Source organism: Onychostruthus taczanowskii, unplaced genomic scaffold (genome assembly GCF_017590055.1).
Source record: "Onychostruthus taczanowskii isolate IOZ18803 unplaced genomic scaffold, ASM1759005v1 scaffold44, whole genome shotgun sequence".
NCBI classification, from domain to species: Eukaryota; Metazoa; Chordata; class Aves; order Passeriformes; family Passeridae; genus Onychostruthus; species Onychostruthus taczanowskii.
Genome location: NW_024501903.1, coordinates 6564693 through 6586666, shown reverse-complemented (window position 1 = coordinate 6586666; position 21974 = coordinate 6564693). Strand labels below are relative to the sequence as shown.

Sequence of the window (21974 nt, the reverse complement as noted above, 5' to 3'; positions counted from 1 at the left end):
GCTCCAGTGTGGGCTCCTCTCTCTGTAGAGCCACAGGTCCTGCCAGGAGCCTGCTCCACCTCAAGCTTCTCAGAGGTTAACAAACTCCTTCAGCATCCCCATGAGGCACTCGGGGGGCTGCAGGTGGATCTCTGCTTCCCTGTGGATCATTATGCAGAGGGACATCCTTCCTCATCAAGTTTTTCACCACAAGTGTCAGGAGAAGCTTGCCTTCTGCCCTGCCTTCTGCACTGATCTTGGAGTCAAAGGGATGTTTCTCTCACATATTCTCACTTCTTTCTTGCTGAATTGTATTCCTTCTTAAATCTGTTATCACAGAAGCTCTACCAATGCCACTGATGGGCTCATCTTCAGTCAGTGGAGAGTCTACCTTGGAGCCAGCTGGAAGTGATACAGTCCAACCACTTGGGAAAATGCTTCTCACAGTAACCACTGCTGTGGATTTTCTGTTGCCATAACCTTTGTACATAAACCAAATACACTTTTGGACCCTACAACAGTCTTTGCTGAAGTTCTGCTCTCTATCACATTTCTGCTCATAGTAAAAACCAGATGTACTTCATTAGTACAAGTGATATTCAGATATTTCTTCAGATTTTTCTACAATAGGAAGATGTTTACTGTATTTTCGTACTTTAAAAAAACTTCTTCCTTTCTTAGCTTTGCAACTTATCTTCTTAGGAAGCATAATGGTAAAAATCATGTCCAATAAACCCTGTCAAACTCAGAACTGATGTTTACTGAACCCAGACAAGAACAGCTAATATTAAATCATGGAAGAATTTTATTTCCATTTAGAGAAAGATATTAAACATTTTGGAGTGAGATTAAATCAATCTGTGATACAAATAAAGTTAATATTTATTCATTCTACTTTTCTATCATGATGTGTTTGATTGATCTACTTTGCATTCCTTAATGGGAAAAATTTAACAATAAGTAATGCCTTCAAAGTATTTTTGTTCAAAATCCACCATTAACTTTATTATACATAATTGAACATGAGAAAAACAAGATAGAAAATCTCTTAGAAAAAAAATCCCTAGAAGAAAAATAGGAAAAAAACTGGAAAGACCATTTCAAGTTACCTTTTTCACAGAAAATATTTTTTAAAAATGATTGACAAACATAAATTTTGGCTTTCCATTCACCATCATAGCAGAATCATGTCCAAGCCATTACTTTGGTGCAGACTGCTAAACAATGACAGAATTGATGAGAAAAAATTATTTTTTAATTAAAATATTGCAGAGCATCTCTCTGAAAGAAAATTATACTTTGAAATCCATATTTTGTGCCTTATCAAGACCGGATCTATGTTACAGCCTGAGAGATAAGAAAGTCTTTTGACTGAGACAGTTTGTAGATTCCCAACAAAGAAAAGAAAATTAAGACCAGAGAAAGAAAAATCAGCTCTTTTGATTTTTTAATTGCTTTAAAATTGATTGTATAATTATATGAAATGTCACAAATTAAATCAGATACCTCTTGGTTTTTTTCAGTCTGTGACACAGGTGTAAGAATAACTGAGATGTGATGAGTTCTCCCCAGTGTTTGACTTCAGTGACTGCCTACATAAATCTTGGTAGATATTTGATTCTTTACCTTCAGAATAAAATTAATGAAATTGGAAGAGGTTTAAAATCGGAACACGCAAAAACAATGGTCCATTTTAAGGAAGAAAGTGATCTTATTGAGGTCAGCTGATATAACATATGTGAGGCCATCGTATATTACAACATGTCACCAATTTGTTTGGCAGCTATAGGGACAAGATTGTGCTTTTGGGATGACCATGGAGGTAATTTCGTACTGGAGGTATTCCCCAACCTTTTTCCAGCACACAAGGGAGAGGAGAAGTGCTCCATAGTCCTGCCACGTAGATGCAGTGCCAGCCTTCATTCTAAATGTCCTAATGTCTAAATGTCCAGTCCTAAATGCAGGGGCAGGAAAAAATTAGTTGCTCTCAAGAGAGAGGTTGTTGGTAGTCCTGACATTAATCTGTTCCTTCAATTTAATATTATCTTTTTGGATTTTTGATGTTGGCATGCCTGTTTATGTGTTTATCTATGCTCCTCTATTTAGGTTTTGCTTAATTCCTTTAGGTTCCAGTCTTCTGAAAATCTCTTGAGTTCCCTTAGATATCATCCAGCCTATTTCACATACACTTGCTCAGCTCAGTAAATTTTACCTGTCATAAGGGCTCATATTTGCATGACATCCTACAGTACACCAGGCTGCTAAAATAATTTTTTTGCTCTAAAGACTGTAAAATATGATTGTAAAGTCCGGCCTGCATCACTTATGTAATGGCACAATAGCCCTATTTTTTTTTTTTATACTTGATATGGTCCTAATTGAAAGAAAGAACAACCCAGTTTGCACATTATGCTTCTACACACACAAGGAAAGAGACAGGATCCTATGAAGTACAGAAGTAAGCTATCTATTCCATACGTTTCACTGATCCTGTTTTTTGCTGTTCACAGAGTAGGGAAAGTGGATGTCTCTGGAGGCAATGCTGGAGTTTCCTGTTCCACCAAAAGTACAAGGCAACAAATCTCATAGTATACACCCTTATACATTTGGGTTTTTTTGCTTAGCATCCTACTGGCAATCCCAGGATCTTTTTAAATTTCACCAAACCTGTCCTTGACATTCAGCTAGTCAACAGTTTCATAAGGACATTTACCCTGTTTTTTGGTGTCATTTAGATGAGAGTCAAAAGATACCATGAAGAGCAGAGTGGACTTATTTCAAAAGCAGGGAACTTTCCAGGTGAGGGGAAGTGAGGTTTTCTTCCCTGAACAAATTATATTTATATTCAGTTTAAATATATGATGTGCACACTCAAGGAAACTAGAACTTGACAACATGACAGGCAATACTGTATTCTCAGTGCTCCAGCAATGAAATAATTATTGAGCTTTGGGCACGTTATGGAATGGAAGAGTTCTATAGAGTGCAACAGAGTGAGCTTAAAGATTTCTATGACGCATTTCCCCCAGGTGTGACAGAGCTCAAAAAAGTACCTATTTCAAAATGTAACAAGCAGGTGGAAGAGGGTGACATCGCAGCCTGATCAAAAATCAAATTGACATTTCAGGACAGTGAGTGACGACAGAGTGAGGGAGGAGAATCTGCCTTGGGAGGGAAAACAACTAGAAGTGAAAATAAGTACTTTGGCAGAGAGACAATAGAAAGATGTAAAAAACTCTAAGCAACCCAGATCATAATAATTCATTTAAAATTTGTTAGAATTACTTCTAACAAATTTAGTTAGTGTTGGGAACATAAATTAAATTTATATATTCTGCTGCAGTATGTATTTTTTTGCACTTCTAAAAGGCAGGCTGTCCTTCCAGAATCCCTCTGCATGTGATAAGCAGAAAAACACTCCCACTGGAACTTGTCAGCTTCTCTAAATCTTTGTGATGCAAGAGAGAAAGAGATACATTTAGCTATGATAGATAGATGTCTGCATTAACAAGCAACATCTTTACTGAGGAGACTCCCTTGAGGATGCTATGCCCACATCAATGAAATGCCATCAGCCTGAGATGTATTATCTTGGCAGATGTTCTGAAGAGAAACTCACAAAAATCTGAGATGGTGATGCCTGCCAATAAGTATTAAACAATAACAGAATGAAAGGATATGAACCGAAAAATCTGAGCTGATATAGCACAGAGATTTGAGAGACCCAGTAATGCAAGACAGCTCATCCAGTTCAAAGGCTGAAAATCTGTCCTGAGTTTACTAGGTGGACTATTATTCTAGAACATTTGCTGATAAAATGGTCAACAATTATTGAAGTCTATAGGATCAGGTAATCTAGACTTTCATATTCCAGAAGTGATTGTCTCTTTCACAAAATGGTGTAATATGACCTTGAACAAATTTATATAGGATATTTGAAACAATTTTAAACCTTTTCTACTTTTCCAGGTTTTAAAGGATAATAGTTAGATAATAGTTAAAAACTTGCACAGTTCTAAATGTAATAATCATATCTGTCCTCATACACATATATAGTAATTTTAAGGAAATAATCCTCTATTTTTAGATTGAATTAACTTGTAGATATAAGATATTTTGTGATTCCTTCACTCTGTTTGCTTTTATAAAGAACAGCCACGAAACTATGGAGATCAACATGATATCATCACATCCTTAGGAAAGGACATATTCTGCCTGTATCATGGTACAGAAGAGGTCTGACAGCATAATCCATGAGCTAGTCAAGAATAATGTACTATGGTTTAAAAAATTACCAGAAGACCCCAAGTAATAATGTACCAAGTTCTAGTTTCAAAAGATTTCCAATATGAGAAAAATGTAAAGAACATGCTAAATCCAGGAGTATAATTGCTATCTACTTTGCTATATATTTGGGTACTTATGTCTTTGTAATTCTAGGATAATCTTTACCAAAGCAGTGTTCAGACATTCTAAATTTTGCCTTGCATTTTCATATTAAACACAATGTTGATGCTTGAAAGTGAAGCATCATTTTCTCTTGATTATACACAAAATCTGGACTCAGTATCCTACTCTAAAGAGAAATGTGGTACAAGTTTGGTCACAACATACAAGACATAAAGTTTGAAAAAACAAAGAAAGAGAGACTTTGTGGAAAGAAAAGATCTCATGTTGTTGAGAATTGAGCCTGAAATATCTGTTGGTGGGTTTCTCCTTAATGATAAAATCATTTGAAGAGTCCAAAAACCCTCTGCAGCCCCATGAAGTGAAGCATAATATATTTTTTTATATTAGCGAGGTAGAAAGGTTTTTCTTCTTTGAAAGGTTTCACCATTTTAATCAAATTAACTTGGTTTCCCGGTATATTAATTTGGATTTAAAGGTAGGAATTGTTCAGAGACGATATTTTTAAAGAGGCTAAGAAGAGTAGTCCTATTTCTGCACACCTATGACTCAATCTCTCAAAAGTTTTAAACAAGAGTTTCACCATTAACATGACACAACAGAAGCTCAACTATTCTAAAACCACTTTTTACTTTCTTCACTATTTATAGGAGGAAAGAGGGTATTTCACTAGGATTGGCTTTGTTGTGTAAATGAGACCAAATCTCAGGGTAAAAAAGGTTCAATGTCAAGAGCTCTGCCTACAAGGCTATTTTTGAATACTCTCTCTTCCCTGACAAAGGTTGACTTGTAAAGCAAGTAGAGAGCTAGAGGGAGCATATGGAGTCTGTGTTCTCAGCAGTTTCGTTAGATTAGTCCTTAGGCTCCTCAGGCATTTCTTTTTCTCCTCTCTTTTACTGCTATACAGTTTAGCTTCATACCCATTACATGGTTGACCAATTGATTAATTATTTAAGATTTGTTGTAATTGATATTTTGGAATGGCTCTTGCAGGCCAGCTATGTCTCATCTGAATTGTGAGCAGACATTAAGCAGTGGTTATATTAATTTTCTTGAAACCCTAATGCTGCCCTTGGCTTTCCATGGTGCCATGTGGTTTGAATAATCACACGGCTCTCCCTGTTTGCCTAATACCAACTTCTCAGATGAATATTAGTGACTGATTTTCATTTAATACAAAGACATAGGGCATAAATTCAGATAGGAGAATGTGTCTTGCTCAAATCAAAACTTCTCACAGTACGTCATACCAGATACAAATGTGAAATACAATGCTGCATTGGCCTTGATGCAACACGCATGTGTCTTGTGGGAATGATCATTCTCAAAGCTTTCTCTACTTTTCAGTATAGCACTGACAGACAGCTAATTAATTTATAATCTGGGAAGTGATGAATTGTGACAGTTTTTTTGTAGGTTGTCAGTTGCAAAAAGAAGAAACTTGGAGTATTTACTAGATCATATTGTGTCTCAGGTATCAAAGCAGAGAGCATGAGAAAATATGAACATTCATTTTAAACTAGCACTTAGAGATCCATTGACAACTTATTCAATAAAAAGGAAAGTTATTATTACTAATTATTATCAGTTTGAAGAAATAGATTTAGTATTATTTTCTTCATGGTTTAATTCAGCTTCCGTGTTCCTTGGTAGGTTTTTTTTTATTTATCTATTTTGCCTCTAGTTTGAGTAGAGTTCTTGTTTCATTTCAAGAGTATTATAATTTTATTCTGATAATTTTACTCAGCTTTGTCATATTTTCTTTTAGAGTTCTGTTGATGCTTACAAGTACATCAGTAAAGGCCAAAGGTTCCTGAGGAACATTAAATAAATGAAGTTGGACCAAAACCCCATTAGTTTTTCAACCTAAATAACTATTCATGTCCTCATGGGGTTGATGTGTTTTTAGCCTACTCAAAATTAAAATTAACTTTTTTTTTATGGCCCACAGAATTGATAATTTGGAGTGCTTCATTTCTATTCCTCTGTGTGGACTAGACTCTGGAAGCTGCATTATTTGGATGGAAAATGCTAACCAATGCTAAGGTTAAGGCAAATAAAAGTGAACATACTGGCACACCGTGGCCTTATCTGTTTTCAGGGAGAATTTGTCTGATAGAAATTCTAATTTCTATGCAAAATGTATTTTGTTTGTCTCATCTCCCACTCCTTTTCATGTTTTTAAACCACTGTATCTTTCTCTTCTATCACATTTTGAACATTTTGAGACTGAAAATATATTTGATTTTTATTTACAGCAATTAGTACAATGGATTGAGCTCCTTTGACCCTGGCTTCTGTTCATTAGAGTGAAGCAGATAGTGGCAAAGCAATTGTGAAAGGCAGCAAAGAAGGAAAGGTGTCACTGGATTCTCTGGACACTAATCAAATCTGGTTGCAACAGATTATACTGACCACACTTTCCCCAGACAAAAATGAAAATCTTCAAGGCACTCAAATCCTCCTTTGTCCTCATGATATTCCCTTGGTACTTAGTTGCTGAGTACTACATGACTATTTCTGCCATATCTCAGAATGCTGGAGGCACTTGCTATCTCCCTTATATCATGGGTCCAGGTTCTGTGCTTTAGAAAAAGATGAGAACACATGATGCCATGTTCAAGTGACAGCATATTGTAGCTTTGCAAGGACAAGACACCATTGCAGATATCATCCTGGTTATTACCTGAATATCAGGTTAGAGGCATGATTTTAGCTTTAGACCTTACTAGTAGCTTGATTTTATTAAATCTTAGACAAAAAAAAAAAAAAAAAAAAAGAAAAAAAAAAAAGAAAATACTGCCTGCATTTTTACTCTTCTTGAAGAGAAATATGACAAATTTGCGGTAACCAAAAACAAATAACTAATTTCATGAAAACATAAAAGATGTGTTTCTTTTGTTGTGAAGGATAATATTGAGAAGTTCACAGCAGGCCCTTCTCTGTGCCCTTCTCCACATGCTCAAAATCAACTTGGAAATTTCATAGGAAATTTTCAATATCTAATCTTTCTGATAGGAGAGAGGGATTGAAAGTAAACAGACTTTGTTGTTAAGCAGGGTATTGTCACATTTATATATTACAGGTAAAATGGGGATAATAAAGATATTGTCAGATAACTAAATAAATCATATAAAGCCCACAGTATTTTAGTTGTAAATAAAAAAAATAAATGTAAAAAATAATACCAAAAATGTAGAATTTAATTTTTTTTCTTCCGTGCACCTCAAAAATATCCCAAAAAGAAAAGTTTGCAGAACTTCAATCAGGATTTTCTGCCTTACACTGCTTTACTGAGAGAAAATCAACATAACATCATTAACTTTTATGCAGGAGCAACACATAGAAGCAAAAATCTATCTTTAATATTGTAATATATAGTAATGAAAAACTGACAAACATTCAGGAATCCACTAACACAGGAGCACATATAGGGAGGAACGTGATTATTTGGAGACCAGCAGGCATCATTGCAGATTTCCACCTGCCAGCCTTGTTAATATTATTTTTGACTAAATTTTACAGCTTATTGCAGACATTGGTTAAAATTGCCTCCATTATTCATGTACTTTCCAGAATTACAAATTATACACATGCTGTGGGGATAGGGATCTTTGCAAAGCAGTTTTTCGTGTACATACCAACAAAGCCCAGTGCAAATCTTCTCAAACGTATTTATCGGAGAATTAAAGCTGTTTGCTCATAACAAATTGGAAATCTGTGGTGCAGAAATATTATGCATAACCTTGTAAATCAGATTAACTGGTGCTCCTTCTTTCATACAATAAATTCCATAAGGAGCATCTGTTCAAGCCAGTGCCTGATGACCTGGCAGCAGATCAGAGAGCTTGCTGCTTTCTGCACTAATTTGGGAATCTGGTCCAAGAGGGAACATCATTACTTAGAGTCAAATCTATTTTACACTGAGATTAGCATACTGTGATACCTGCTCATCGTGGTTGTGCCATTTGAGCCCTCAGCTGTGGTGTATCAGTGGCTCCTCTGCTCACTCTGAAGTGCTGCTGCATTTCATAACATCGACATTCCATGCCGCTGCAGCCTTTTTCAAGTAAACACACCATTACAGCTGATGAGGTAATAGAAATGCAAAGAGGTCTGAAAAATCAGAGAAGTTTGCTGCAAGAACTGCTTTTTAATGTTATGTCATTGAATTTGACAAGAAAACTATTAATATTATGAAGACAATGTAAAAGCTATTGGAGACATATGTGTTTGACTGAGGACGAATAACTGTGAGGGCAAATTGCAAAGGAAGGTGATGAGTTTATCAAGTCCTCAAATAAGGAGGGAAAATGAGCTTTAGATGACTCTTGGGCAGGATCCAACGTGAAATTCTGCCATGCACCTCAAGTATGGAGATTCTGTCTTTGTGGTAAACATTTGTTTGCCCTGTCTGACATAATCTAGAACTGGGCTTGTCATGAAAGATCTGCTTGAATGGAGGAATGTTTAAGTGAGGCTTAGGATCTCAACACATTGATGTAAAGAACTAGGAAGTCAACTGGCATCTAAACCATACCAAAATAACAAAAAATTTTTTGCCCTAGCAGCTTAAAATGAAAAGTAGCTAGTTTTACAGAGTCATCAATTTCAAATAGTGGAGAACTACATACTATTCCAATGGTCCAGCTAGTCAGTAGTCAACAGTTTTGACTGTAATGCCAATTATGAAAGAACTCTATAACAAACATGTTCAATTTTCACAGCTGGTGCTGAGCCATCTAAAAGAAGACAAAGAAAGTTCTCTATCACCTACAGTTTACAAAATATTCTTTAGGAGAATTTTTATTTTTATTTAATTTTCCCTGATGTAAAAATCTGCCAGTGGAACAAAAAAAGCTCATAGAAACATGGCAGGAGAGGTTTTCCAATATATGCAAGGATTTTTTAAATAAGTCAGTTTTCTCACTGGAAACTAATAGTATAAAAATATCTAAATCGGGTGTTTGAGTCCTTCTCCAGCTCAGTTTCCTACCCTTATGTGATGGCCTAAATAATTTCCATGATGACACTCTTACTAGAGCTGGCAACTTATTTTTAAGGGTGAGAAACATTCTTTTTCAGGTCCAAAATTGGATTGAAAATTTGGTGAAAAAATACCCTGCAAATCAGCAAGATTTTCCCTGTGAGGAGAGGGAGGAAAGATTGTCTTGGAATTAGATTAATAAATGAGAATGGCCAGGGTCAGTGCCAGATTGGAAGGAGCTTTGAGAAATATATCAAGTGGAAAGTGTCCCTGTCCATGTCAAGGAGGTTGGACTAGATGAGCTTTGAAGGTACCTTCCAACTCAACTCCATGATTTATGATTCTATGATTTATCATGTTTTGGGCAGGTTTTTTGGATATCTGAAAATAAGGCAACTAAGCAAACCAAATTATGCACTCTACAACTCTAGTCACCCCATCTATCAAAAAAAAAAAAAAAAAGAGGAAAGATATGTAAGATAGGTAGGTGTATCATCTCCTGCAGTTGCTGGTTGCACTCTATTTGCTATAAATGGAACAAAGGCAGTGCCCAGGAAGATTACTCAGGATCCCTACTGACAGGGTTAAGATCACAATTAGCAAGCGTTACAGTGGGAAATTTATCCAGCCTTCTTTAAAAACAATCAGATGCCTGACATTTTGCAAGTACAGGTTTTTTTATATATATTAACGTGACTTTATTTCCATTCTTATTCTTTGCTTTTCTTGTATAAATAGAATTATATATTTTAGAAAAGGTACTCTCTTACCCTGACTTTGTGTCATGCTTAGCATGGTGAGGCCAAGATCTTAGCAGGGGCCTGCAAACAACACTTAGTACTAGTTGAGCTTATAATCGTAAAAATTATTAACGCACCACTTAAAGATATAAGTACATACCAGTTTATCTATCTGTCTATACTTTGCTTTATCAACAAAGTAATATATAAAAAATATTACCCTTATCCCCTTTCTGTCTCCTTTCTTTCTGACTGGAACATATGATTGTGTGCCTGTGCCACCTTTGCAAGGGTAATTTTATTTAGTTACCATCTTGTATGGACACTGCCTGTTACAGTACACTGTAGTCAGACATTTCTGAAAATCAACTGCTCCTGTGGTGTGGGTTGATTTTTATGATTTCCATTCATATCTGAAGTCAATACAATGTGCCAAGTGTATGCAAGATGAAAAGGACTTTTACTTCCCCAGTCATCCTTGAGCTTTGCAGTTGATAGGGATCTCAGATGAAATTTAACCTCAGGCTAAAATAATGAAGAATGTTGTCATCTTTTTGTACAATAGTAGTTAAAAAAAACCAAAACAAAACAAAACAAAAAAAAAACAAACAAAACAAACAAGAAGTAAATCCAGAGTCTAAGTTTGGTTTTGTTTCGTTCTTTCATAATTTTAATTTTATTTCTTTTCTTCCTTCTCCTGATTCTTTTTCATAAAACACATTTCATAATGAAGTGCTTCACTGTTGATGAAAACTGCCACTTAGTGCAATATCAGGGCTTTAACAGGTTCATGAAGTTTGTTAGAGCCTTGTAAGTTGGTGTTTTTGAAAACATAAAAATAAAAATGAAATTCTGAGTAAGCAATAAATATGGACAGGGAAAAAAAGAACCCCTTTGACATCTCAGTCTATTTCCTGATTCATCTTTCTGTGTGCTCCTTAGCTATACTATTAATTAAACTAAGTCCTGGCAGGTTTAGATTTACAATTATTTCATAAAATCACATAGGGAAGGTCTCCTGCCACAGCCTTTCAGACCTAGTTGTGCCTTGTGGGTATACATCTGAAAGGAAGGTAATATTAGGTATCTTTCTAACCCTTTTAAAAGTATATGTCTCTTCTGGAATGAGATAAAAATTAGCCTCAGATATTGTTGGGAATGAAGTTTCTAATATCCTGATTTTTTTTTTTTCAAATTGCAGCTCTAAAGAGAAAGTAATTTTTTTTTATTTCCTACCAAATAGAAATTCTCTCAAGAAAATGACTAGAAACAATTCAAATAATTAAAATATTTAAAATATTTAAATATTTAAAATATTTAGCATTACAGGGAGGAATGTTTTATTTTGCAGAATAATTTTGAATATTTTGGCTAACTTTCCCAGAATTTTTGGTTTAAAAAAATAGTTTAGACAAAGAACCTTTGTCTTTTGCTCAATTTCTAGTCAAGTCAACAATATCTTTAGAAAACTTTACAATGTTTCTGTGTCCTGCCTGGCACCTTCAACACTGTCCAGTTAAAAGCCATCTGCAAATTTAATTAACGTTGTTTACTACTTTTTCGGATCATTAAGGAACAAGTTAATATGATGGATGACAGTGTTTAGCACATCACATGAGGCCATCTTATTGAAACTTGAGCATTTTGCAGTCAAAAAGAACTTTTCAAGTTCTCTGATCACTTTGGCCAAAAGGCTTTTACTCTGTTTTCATCTAGGGAAAACACTCAGCACTCTGGAATAACTGCATATATTCTTAATGCCTTCTTAGGTAAAACCTATCTGAGGTGCATAACATTCCAAAAAACTGAAATGAGGTAACACTACCTCTGCTTGAAAGAGAAACTGAGGAAAGAGCTCAGCCAACCGTATTTCATTTCTGAAAAAAATAAACATTTTTTTTAATAAGAAATTAGTACTTTCCTTCTGGTGTCATAAAAAAGAGCCAATGTATTCTTAAAAATAAATCATATCAAGTCAACCTAGTATCCAATTCAGAACATTTGTGTGGAATGAGTGAGTGACTTTATCTTAAAACCGTATACTAAGAGGCTATGAATCTAACTTACCTGTGTTAGGTGCAAAGCAGAACTTAAATCATTGTGCAAACTGTACTTCTCACTTTCTAACAGGAGACATAAGCTCAATGGCCTTCTCACAGATCTGCCTTGATTCCATTTTTAATTATATTTCCAATTATTTGAATTATGGTAAAAAGAGTATGGTTATTAAATCTGTAAAGAGTACCATGTTGGATGACCCTGCTCCTAGAACAGAATATGTAATGCTTAAATACTGGATGAAGAATGACTGACTGAGAAGCAGTTCTGAAGAAAACAAGACCTAGATAATTAAAATGGATCACAAGTTATACTTGAGTCAACAGTGTCATTCCATTTCTAAATAAGGTAAATTCCTACCAAAAATACACAAAGAGGCATTGAGTTTTTGAGGCACGAAATAATCTTTCAATTGTACTCTGCCCAGGCAAAGTATAAGATGGGAGAGTACCATATCTTGAAAAAAAATGCACACTATCCTGTCTGCACATAAACTAATTGGATATCACCCACAAGAAAACCAGAATACTGGATTTATTTAATCTTTAAAAGTCAAGTAGACACATGGTGATTGTCTTGAAAACTGTTGAGGGCTTCTGAAAATATCAATTTGAGAAGCCATTCCCATATTTGATAGAAAATATTTAATAGGGTCAAATTCAAAGAGAACACAGAAAATCAGGTTAAGAACCAAGGAAGAGAAACTTATTGAAAGACTAGTTTGGCTTTGGACAGATTATTCAAGGTAGCCAGGAAATCTCCACTACTGTTGAGAGCTTGTAATTATGCAATTTTTAGTGACTAATTATCCTTTTTTTATAGGGCAGCTTAGTCTGAAATTCAGCAAATCACAGAATCACAGGGTGGCTAAGGTTGAAAGGGATCACAGTGGGTCATCTGGTCCAACCTCCCTGCTCAAGCAGGGCCACCCCAGAGGACACTGCACAGGATTGTGCCCAGATGGTTCTTGAATATCTGCAGTGGGGGAGACTCCACACCCTCTCTGGGCAATCTGTTCCAGTGCACAGTCACCCACACAGTGAAGAAGATCATATTCTTGCCTTCAACCCTGTTCTATTTTCTCCGTCTTCAGTTTCTGCATCCCAAAGCTGAGGATCATAGTGTCCTAGTGATATCATGTGAAGGTGCATCTCAAAAACCACCTTTACCCCAACAAACTCAAATACAGTTTTCAAATATTCTTGTAAGAATTCAATCTTTGTTATCGACCAAAGGGGCAACAATTATGCAACATGTTCCTGAAATGAGAACATCTGCAAGAAGGTGGCTGGTACTAAAGAATTGGTCTTCTCGTCATCCTTCACAACATACTCTAAGAATTAGAAATATACCCCAAGAAACTTCATATTGCCATCTTCAAACCCTTTTATCAAGCACTCCCAGGAAATACAGTCAATAGACCTGCCTTCCAGTTAACACACTAAACATTCACGTATTCCTGGTAGACCTCTCTCTTCTCCAAGTTCATACTGAGAAAGTCACAAAACTCACTCTTGTCCCAAATGGAGGTTCTGAATACAAATGTGTATAATCACACATAGAGTGAAAATAAGGTGTACTCTTAGCAGTAGCCTTGCCATCAACCTCAGCTACTGTTGGGAAATTTTTAGGCTTTTTTTTTTAATGAATGTTAGACAAACAGTGATTGTTACTACAACAAATGTGATGTGATTATTATTACAACAAAGCAAATGTGAGCAAAACTGTCATGTTTCATTCAATCTGACCAATGTAGATGGTGCTTTTTTGTTAATGTTGTCTGAGTTTTTAATAATATGTTTATTCTTGCACCATGATCATCCGGGAAACATTTTTACCTTCATTTCACATATGAGGACAGAGGACAGAGAGAAAGACACTTAGCAAAAAGCTCAAGATTAACTTAAAGCCTTTGGAATCTAATAATATCTGAATTATACCTCCTTTTGCTGTATGACTTGTGGTATTGCTCCTCTACTGCATCAGCAAAATAAGACATCATGTGTACTTGAAAAAGACCAGATGCAAACCATAGCAGAGTAAAGAATTAATATTACAGAAAGTTACGTTCCAGTTTGTGAATTTACAGAAGTGTAATGTTGTTTATTTGTAGAACAGACTAACTCTTTTGATAAATATAATAATTGATAGCCTAAATTAGAACTGAGACTAGGTCCAAATGCCAGTGAATAAACCCCAAACTGCTGAATTCCTTGGGAATTCACTACACCCACAATGAAGGATACAGAATCACAGACCAAAGAGTTCCCACTACAAAGACCTCTCCTTTCTGTCTTAGCTCTTGTCTCCTGAAGAAACACCCTCCAGTCCAACACTGTCAGTACCAGGTGTTCTTCAACTGTTTTTTATTAATGGAAATGTCTTAGAGTCAGGTAGTTAGAAAGAGCTATGTCCCAAACAGAAAGTACAGAAGAATCTTAATCTCTCCAGACTGAAAACAAGGAGAGCAGTCAGAGATGGCAGAGTGTTTCTGCAAGAGCTGTCAGACTTTAAATCCTCTAGTAGACATTAGCATCGTGTAGGACTTCAAACATTGCTCAGTGGACAAGAGCCACAAAGCTGCAGACATTCCAGTCAGCTGGAGGGATCAAAGGAAGCATACAGAGAAGGCTGTTTCTACATTTCCACACTGTTCTCTTTGCTCACATAACAGCAATGTTTAAATGAGTTTCTCTTTTAAAGTTATGAGGTGATAATTTAAAAATAAATAAAAGTAGAGTGCATTAAACTGTGAAATTAGGTCATCATTATCTTGAGAAATTAATTTATTATTTCAAAACAGCTTGGAGAAGATGAGAGAGAAGAGACTTTGATATCAAACTGATACTTATGAGATCTCAGATGAGGAGATAATGAACAGATTTGTTTAAATTAATTAAGTACAGTTATGTTAAGAGTATAAGTTACTTTTCTAAAATAATTTAAAAGTTAGTTAGTTAAACAAATACCTTATTAATAGAGCTGATCTAAATGCCTTTGGATGAGAACTTCTAGTCAGAAAATACATAGTTGCTGAAATTTAACCTCATAGAAAATAGTTAATTATTTTCCTAATTAAACAAATTAAATTTGTTTTTAAATGTTCAAATATTTTAGCTAATTACTTTAGAAATAAAAATAGTTTCCTGATTCAAAACACCTGTTTGATTTTATTTTACATTGCAGAAAGAAATATGAGTCTTACATTGCATGATGAAATGGTCAATATCAAAATTAAATATTATAATTTACACATAATATTTCACTGGATTGAATTTTAAGAAGATTAGAAGTGGGGGGGAGGGCTTTGTTTAGCTAACATTGTTGTGATCATGAAAACATTTCATATCTTCAAATGTAGAAAACTAAAAACATCAAAACTCTTCACAGAAATGGAAATTAGGCTTATAGCCAGCATGATATCATGGTAAATAATGTTTCTTTATACTGATATATCTTGAATTTTAGTAGGCAACATATAGGGACATAGGGAATCCTTTTGGGTCTGAGTTTTATGAGTAATTGGTAATAGATAAATGCTGCTTGAAGAGCTGTCAGTTTGAACAGATAAGATTAACATCCAAGAAAAAATGTAAATGATTCTCCACTATCATATGGACACCTGAAGACAGAGTCCCAACTGCAGCCATCAGTGGTTATGTCCCCTATGAGGCCTCAGATGTTAGATTTTGTCCTTTGAATCACTTACAGAAGTGCTTACAGAAGGCAAGCATGGCAATTTTAAGGATGGAGTAAGTAACACTCCTAATTTAATCCCTTATGGAAATTTTTGCCCTGTGCCACTCATTGGTGAGCAGGGCAGAGAGAACATTTCTCCAAGCCCAGCCAACATTCCCTGTCTGCTTCAATAGAGAGGTCATTTCTTTGGAGAAGCCTGTCCATACATAAGTGTGTACATATTTATCCTTTTTCTGTGAAATTCAGATTTTAGTGTTTAATATTTTATGAGGAAACAGCCCAAAGGTCTGGAAGTTGATACCTGACACTTGAGATGATTGAAGTAGAACAGCCCATTCTCCAAGCGATTATTAAGGAAAAAGGAAATACTGGAAATATTCAAGTAGAATATATTTGGAGGAACTGTTCTCATTAGGTTATGTTTAATGGGCTGCTTTCAAAATGAACTTTTAATTTTATTTTTTATTGTTTTACACATATTTATTTAATATAGAAACTGAAATATCATCTAAAAGTCATTTAAGTATTTGGAACAGATGAAAAGAAGTTGGGCTTTCTTTTTTTAAACAGACATAGAAAACTCCAGAATTGCAGGCATATGTGTTTTGATTTCATTTGGTTGGTACCCTTTAGAATAAAGTAACACTCTATTGTCATGTTCTATTTGCAGACATAAGTACACAGAAGGCTGTGATTTTGATCATGTTGTATCAGTGGCATGTGGTTACTCCAGCTGCTCGAAAGACTTGGTTTATGCTCCTGTTCTTGATAGTGAGGTACTTTAAAAGATCCGTAGTCACAAGAGCAAAATGTAGAAAATACCTAGCAGGCAGTACCAGGTACTACTGGTGTTTTTCCATTATTACTTTGAATTGTAAAAGTCAAGCACATGCCTACCATCTCCATATGGGAAACACGCCCATATCTTCAACTTTTGGGAAGATCATCATGCTAATCAACCAACATGTTTCCTTTAATAAATATATGCTATTACTCCCACATGCATTTTCAAAATTATACCAAAGCTATACCTTCTTTTTTTGTATTTCTGGCAAAGTTCATCCTTTTGGTGCAAATGGAAACTAGAGGAAAACGAAGCTCTGTATTCCCTTTATTTCTTGCAAAATATGTACTGCAAATTTTAACCTGTCTTGAATTTTTTTCTGTGTCTCAGACACAAAATAGAATATTATTCTGGTTTGCTCTTCCTTGTCTAGAAAAATAATGCAAGTATTTCTGCTTAAATAAATATGCTTTGTGACAGGTAAGATTATTGCCAGCCTAATGAATGACATAATGCATTTCTTCTGTTTCACTCAAGGCTCCTTTTCTTTTGCTTTGTGAATTTTCACTGTGACCTGCCAGAAACAATCTTATATCTTAAATGTCTCCTAAAGGTGGCTGCTCTGCTCCTCTATGTCAATGAAAATGTCTTAAACAAAAGAACTGGCAGATAACAATTTGCATACACAGCTATTGATAAAAAAAAGTTCTTTTATGCAAAAAAGGCATACATGACATCCCAAAAATTCCTGAGCAGGAGAAAATGTAATTTGATCTTCCATTTGACTGTAGAGACTTTTCACCTCCTATAGATAATCTTTAATCTGATAGGGCAGATGTCAATACATTTTACTAAATATTTTAAGAATTAAAACATTTTTTTTTTTGCTGTGTAATGCACATAACATCTTAATGGTTTATGGTTAGGTAGTTTAATTGGCTCAGTTGCTGGGCAGGAGGGGAAGCAAAGGCCGCCTGCAGTTTGCCTGACCCTTTTCTATCAGATTGAAGTATTATTATGTGCTGTACTATATTAAGCATCATCTGGAAAAAAAATCACAATCTGTTCTTTTTAAGCTTCTTAATAATTTCTAGTAGTGATTCATGGGAAGTGGAACCAACAGATTGTTATAGTTAGACTGTAGGTGGGGACACATATGCTTGAGTTTTGAACAAAATTCCAACTCTGCAGCAGGGACAAGTCTTTCGCAAAATGATGTAATTGTTTTTTTAAAAAAACATGAAGAGACATATGGAAGTGGCTTCTGACTGGGCTTAGGGCCAGGTGTTCAGGTAGGCAGCATGCAGGATCCAGGCCAGTATTTTAGAAGAACCCAGCTACCACTTGTTGCCAAGAGGACACATTTACAGAAGCCATCTAGTGCTAATAGCTCTGATTACAGCACCACAAAGTTTCAAGAGGACAGGAACATTAACTAAAAAACTGTGGTACGCCCTCCAGCAGAACCAGTAGCACTATAAAGGTGCCAGTTTCCAAACACTGAAATGGAAGTGGAGTTTGGTGGGGCAAGAGGAGCCAAATTTAAATTCACCATACTTGAGCTCCAGCTTCTGTTGTTTGTGAAGTTTTTTCTGATGAGCTGGAATTAAAAAAGTAAGAGTAAATTGATCCCTCCCTTCTGTTGAACATTTCCTTCAGAATTTTCTTTAAATTTAGAAGTGGAAACAAAATAGATACATGGATGAATTCCCAGGATGGAGGCAACTTTCATCATATGGGACTCACCAAAAAATGCTAGTTTGTTTCCAGCTAAGGAGTTCTGAATTAATTTCCACTTGGAAGTGAAACTACAAACTGCATAAGACATCTCCATTGTCCATCCATTTGTGTAAATCCTGAAGCCTCTATATCCTTTTTCTTGTGTCATAGACTTGGCTGAACAGTGGGAACTGCCCCATTAGAGGAAACTTGCTCTTGCTGTGGCAGTTTTGGTAGTACTGCTATAGATATACTGAAGAATCATGTCCTTGAGGAGGCTAGTTCCATACAGAAAGCATGGAAATTCTCTTCTACTGTGAACCTTACATCTCATCCTCAAGGAAATGACAGAATGTACCTTACCTGCTTTCCCACTCTTATTTCTTCCATGCTACGTGTATATGTTTATGCATATACATGTTTTATTCAGGAAGAAAGAGAGCCCAGATCAAATTTTTACTAATATATGGTGCAAAAAAATTTAACAGAAAAGATTTCCTTTTTCCATCAAGGTGTGTTCATTATCCCCACAGTATAGCTCATAAAAGACATCCATACCTCACCAAAACACTTGCACAACAGGAGAATTCACTATGAATAATTAATTGCATAGAGTTTAATCAGCAAGGCAAGAGCACCACTAGTGTATTTGTGTGAATGTCTTGAAGCAAAACTCCTTTCTGTTTTTATCAAATTTCCCTTGAGCTTGTGTCATAGAACTGTAGTTTTCCCAGTTGGAGACCTCAGTGACTCTCAGATTTGGACTGCCAGGATGTATTTTCTTCCAAATGTTAAGAACATAACGTTTTCCTAAGCACCCCTGGTAGTTTAACATGTTTCCTATGCTTTTGGATGACACATAACTTTTTGTATGGTTTCATAAAATGTCCCTGTCTTGATGCTTGATGAAACCTTGGTGTTTGTGCTCGAGCAGGTTTTATTGGATTGGAAAGGAGTTAATACACTTTGTGCTCTCTAAAAGACCTGTTATTTTTCAGTACTGTAATTATACCTATTCTCAACTTCATACCAAGCTTGAGGATAACAATTTGAATGCTTATAGCACTTTCAGACAAATACTGCAGTATTTGCAACATAGAAGATATGCAGTTCCGTAAAGAACTAAGTAAACTAGATCTAGCTGGGAATTTTCCTCTGAGTGTTTTTTGATAAAGAATGAGATCTTCAGATGTCTGAAGATCTTTGGGTGTCATAATTTATCCCCAGCCAGCAACGAAGCACCAGGAAGCCTCTCACTCTCCTACCAGCAGAGATGGTTTAAGATAAAGACAGTTAAATAGGTAAACTGTGCACACAAACAAAGCAAACAAGGAATTAAATCACTTCTTCTCATGAGGTGTTCAGCTATCTCCAGGAGATCTGGGCCACATCACGTGTAATGACTATTTGAGAAAACAAACACCATCATTTCAAACGTCCCTCCCTTTCTTCTTCCCCAAACTTTATGTACTGAGCATGATGCCACATGGTCTGGAATATCTCTTGGATCAGCTGGGGTCATCTGTCCCAGCTCTGTCTCCTCCCAGCCTCCCATATACCCCCACCTTCCTCCCCAGCATGAGAGTATGAAAAGTAAAAAAGGCCTTGTCTCTGTGTAAACCCTGCTCAGCAGCAAAGCATTTCTATGTTTTCAACCCTGTGTTCAGCACACATCCAAAACACAGCACTATACTAACTACTGTGAAGAAAATTAACTCTACCACAGCCAAAATCAGCACATTGAGATATATAGTTTTTCCTCAAACTTACATCTTCTATGGCAAGATTGACAATCGTTCCTTGTTCTTTTCATCTTCTGTTAGGAAAAGTGAAATAGAATATTTAATGTTGATCCAGAATGAACCAAATGAAAATAATTTTAGACAAAGTAGGTTGTTTTTTTTTTCTCCTGTCAGATGGCAGGAGAAAAAAATTTTATTTTATTTTTGAAGACTTCTGTGTCAGCTGGGAGTTAAATATGATTGACCCCAATTTTTCCTTCTGGCTGACTTTGGCAGCTATAGTATATATTTCATGAGACACCATGGTTTTGACCTCTAGATGAACTGTTTCAGCATCCCATGGGAATCACTTGATGCTCATGTACCACTGGAAATACAGTTTGCCCTAAGGGCATGACACAAGGGTGAGCACTGGACTCCTGATTTACTGCTCTCAAGGAAGCACTGCAACAACTGAGTTTAAATGACATTTTGTCCCTCCATATTTTGCATAGTAATGTGGTTTCCATTAGGCCTAATCACAGCAAGGAAGGAAATGAAAGTCCCTTCAGGTAGAAAGACCTGCATTCAGGTTGCCATTCTGGCTGGGTGCAGTTTGGAAATTTAGTAGTCTCAAGTTCTCAGTGATTCATTCCTGGTGTGAAAGGAAGATAATGTTACTTCCTGTCTTCTTGTTCTTTGCCTCTTTTGACTATTTGGATGATAAGATCCTGAAACTGAGCACTGTTTTTACATTCATATTCAGCACCGAGTATGACAAAGCCTCTGAGCTGTAGAACCAGAGTGATAGGGATGACTCCTCAGGTGGGCAAATGACTTCTCAATGGCTCCAATGTCCAAAGTAAAAAAAAAACAGACAACGGTCCAAATCTATGTCTGATCCTCACTGCTTTGTATGCATTTTCACTGTCAGTGCTCCTGTGTACTTGTAATTATGCTGGTAAGAGAGAGAATTTTTCTTACAGATTCTTCCATTTGAAAGCTAATAAATTTGTGAAGAATCAGCGGTTTCTTGCAACATCATCACTTGACAGTCACAGTTTTGTTAACTAATTAACTGATTGAATTTCTGTGGAATATTACTGAGGGTTTAAGACATTACTTTTGAGAAAGATTTCCTGCCTCTGAAACCTTCTTGTTTAAACGAGACATAAAACAGATTTCAACAGCCAGATGGAAGAGCACAGGGAAGCAGACACGCAGTCCTGGTCAGATGACTGTCAGTGGCATCAGTACATCCACTGTTTAAGCACTGTGACTTTTATGTAGGCGTGACAGTGGAGAAAGTTTCTGTGGTGAGACAGAATAAAGGAAAAAAGGTATCTGTCTGTTGATATCTATTACCAGTTTATCTCCATAAAGGAAGAAGGTACTGAAAGAAAATATGAAGTTTTTCCCACTGGTAGAAATTTAATTCAGAACAAACAGGGAAAAAAACCTAGAAAAATATTAAAAAGCACATTGAGTTAATCTGTGCTCTAGTGATCCCTGTAATGTTAACCCTCAATTTTATTATTCATTCTTCAGAAGAAGTTTTTACTTCAACAAAACAAATTTTACTTTTCACTCTAATTAGAAAAAAATATTGCTTTTCAGATTGCAATTAGATGATGTTATGAGGGGGTTTTTTTTTGCATATATTTAAAATATGACACCTAAAATTAATTCTCAACATATTTTTATTTTAATTTACTGAAGTAAATCACAGAGCATTTGGCCACATTTAGTCAGTTTAAGAGAATCAGAAGAGATTGCCATTTGTACACAATTGTACACAATTGTACACATTGTGGCCCAGATCCTCACAGGTAGTGAAGTACACAACAGCTTTTGGTTTAAGCAGAGATACGGTCTTTTGA

General features: G+C 35.7%; 1 protein-coding gene across 1 annotated transcript in view; it reads left to right on the top strand.

The window, feature by feature from the left end:
* Positions 1–21974, top strand: part of GRM5 (glutamate metabotropic receptor 5) — a 231737-nt gene that overhangs the window by 81165 nt on the left and 128598 nt on the right. The window lies entirely within an intron of this gene.